At 40.8% G+C, this 3,121-nt stretch overlaps 1 pseudogene; it reads left to right on the top strand.

Moving 5' to 3' along the window:
- Positions 1 to 494: 494 nt before the first annotated feature.
- Positions 495 to 1,157, top strand: LOC119343773 (annotated as a pseudogene).
- Positions 1,158 to 3,121: the final 1,964 nt, after the last annotated feature.

Here is a 3,121-nt window from a genome sequence, read left to right as displayed (position 1 = left end):
AGCATCGTCTTTGAACCAACAAACACTAGAGAGTAGTAACACAACATTGCCTTTTCAAATAGCATCATTTAGTGTTACACACACTTTTAGCATGTTATTAGAATATCTAGATTTTATTGGTTCAAAGAAAAATAAACTGGACATGCGGCCTCGTTTCTATTTTGAAGAAGAAGAAAGGTGACTTTAGATCAATACATTGCATAATTTACTAAGCATGAGACTAACTATGCTCACAAATGTGCATGCCAAGGTAATGGCTATTACAAGCATCAAAACCTAAATTTGGGTCGACCCTATTCCGATGAGTCGGTGGTGTTCGGCCGCCCTGGCTCACTCAAAAAATAGAAGTGGCGACCAACGGGTGTCTCCAGCATGGCTGGTTTCTAGATGAAGTGCATACCATGCCATGGTTTTTCATCATCTAGGACCTGCATGCGTGATCCAAAAAGAATTTTTACCAACTGAATGACGCTTCATCTACCTTGTTGTTGTAGACAATTATAGTTCTAAATTTGGGTATCTTCTGCTTACCCAAGCATGCTTTCGTTCTTCTGTACAACCAACCCGGGATAATCGTCTTCAGCAGGATACTCTATGGTTCCATGCACCTTATGTCGTATGACTGGGCTAGAAGTAACTCAGAGGCTGGTACTAATGTGCTCACCACCTCAGATGGTAGGTTTGTAGTTTAATTCCTTGTTCCTCTATTTCTTTTTTTTTCTTTAGTAATGCTCCTATCAGTGAAAAATAATTTGTTGATCTATTTCTTGTCCTGACCACTGACTTCAGGGGCTCGTCTAGCAAAAATAAACATAAACACTATTGTTGATGCTTCAGCGGATAGCACAGTTCTGTACCATGAAAATGGAGGCAACCTCCACTGCTTGACGGTGCTTACTCCATGTGCTATTTTTGATGTGATGGTACCCCCATAAAACATAACTGCTGGCTGGGACTTCGCGTATTAAAGCGAGTCCCCATTCTCAAATACTAATGGTGAGTATTTTCTTCCACTCTTGAATTCAGTTTATGAAGAACATTTGGATGCTTGCTTCTGCTTGCTGACGAAAACGTTCTTTGGTTTCAGCTGTGGTGGAAGCACGGGACTCCAGGCTCAAGGAGATCCCCAAAAACTTTCAAATGAAGGGCGTAACGATGTTGTGGCACTTTTCGTCTAGGAACCTACATGACCATCATTACCATCATCCTTTTAGCACTCTGTTGTAAATAACAGTTGTATCATGCGAAAGGCAGGCAGGCAGTTAGTTGTGAGTAAGTCCAACCTAGCTCTCACCAGGCTTGCAAAATCTTCTTCCTAGCCTTATACATCAGGGTTGAAACTATTTCCTGTCGCCCGGGATCTTCTTATCGTGCATCATGATTTTCATGTGTAGAGTCTTTGTTGGTCTGGAATTAGAAAATTTTGTTTTTATTTCCAAAAAATTCAAAATGGAGGAAATATAAATATATTGGGAACGAATAATGTTAGAGATTGGAATATAATACTTGAGAAATAAATAATGAAAAATAAATAGGATGTAATATTCGCCTCGCCCGCAAGAAGAAGTTTCCTTTCACGCTCTCCTCTTCCGTTGTCTTTCAATTCCATCGACTTTCCAAATAGCATCATTTAGCATTGTATTTGAACCAATAGACACTAGAGTGTAGTGACCTAATATTGCCTTTTCAAAAAGCATCATTTAGTGTTAGAAACACTTTTCACATGTTATTAGAATATCTAGATTTTATTGGTTCAAAGAAAAATAAACTGGACACGCAGCCTCGTTTCTATTTTGAGTAAGAAGAAAGGTGACTTTTGATCAATACATTGCATAATTCACTGAACACGAGACTAAGTATGCTCACAAATGTGCATGACATGGTAATGGCTATTACAAGCATCGGAACCCAAATTTGGGTCGGCCAAACTATTCAGATGGGTCGGTGGTGTCGGGCTGCCCTGGCTCCCTCAAAAAACAGAAGTGGCGGCCAGCGGGTGTCTCTAGCATGGCTGGTTTCCAAATGAAATGCATACCAATGCCACGGTGGTTCGTCGTCTAGGACCTGCATGCGTCATCAAAAAACAATTGTTACAATCTGAATGACGCTTCGTCTACCTTATTGTTGTAGATAAGTACATTTCTAAATTTGGGTATCTTCTGCTTATCCAAGCATGCTTTCATTCCTCTGCATAACCAACCCGGGATAACCATCTTCAGCAACATGCTCTTTGGTTTCATGCACCTTATGTCGTATGACTGAGCTAGAAGTATTTCATAGGCTCGCACTAATGCGCTCACCACCTCAGATAGTATGTTTGATGTTTCATTGCTTGTTCCTCTATCTCCTTCTTGTCTTTAGCAATGCTCCTATCCCTGACAAATGATTTGTTGATCTATTTCTTGTCCTAACCACTCACTTCAGGGGCTCATCTAGCAAAGATAAACATAAACATTATTGTTGATGCTTCAGTCGATACCATAGTTCTGTACCATGAAAACAAAGGCGACCTCCACTGCTTCACAGCGCTTACGCCATGCACTATTTTCGATGTGATGGTACCCCCATACAACAACACTGCTGGCTTGGACTGCGTGTACTAAAGCAAGTCCCCATTCTCAAATACTGCTGGTGAGTGTTTTCTTCCACTCTTGAATTCAGTTTATGAAGAACATTTGGATGCTTGCTTCTGCTTGCTGATGGCAACGTCCTCTGGTTTCAGGTGTGCTGGACGCACGGTACACCAGGCTCAAGGAGATCCCCAACAACTTTCACATAAAGGGCATAACGACGTCGTGGCACTTGTCATCTAGGAACCTACATGACCATCGTTACCATCATCTGATCAGCGCTTTGTCTAGCATGTTGTAAATAACAATTGTAACATGCGAAAGGCAAGCACGCAGTTAGTTGTCAGTCAGTCCAACCTAGCTCTCACCAGGCTAGCAAAATTTTCTTCCCACCCTTATTCATCAGGGTTGAAACTATTTCCAGTCGTCCGAGATCTTCTTATCGTGGGTCATGATTTTCATATGTACAGTCTTGGTTGGTGTGGAATTAGAAAATTTTGTTTTTATTTCCAAAAAACTCAAAATGGAAGAAAAATAAATATATTGGGAAC

Source organism: Triticum dicoccoides, unplaced genomic scaffold (genome assembly GCF_002162155.2).
Source record: "Triticum dicoccoides isolate Atlit2015 ecotype Zavitan unplaced genomic scaffold, WEW_v2.0 scaffold140171, whole genome shotgun sequence".
In the NCBI taxonomy this organism is placed as follows: domain Eukaryota; kingdom Viridiplantae; phylum Streptophyta; class Magnoliopsida; order Poales; family Poaceae; genus Triticum; species Triticum dicoccoides.
The sequence above is the reverse complement of the archived record's forward strand: the minus strand, read 5'-3'. Positions and strand labels throughout refer to the sequence as shown.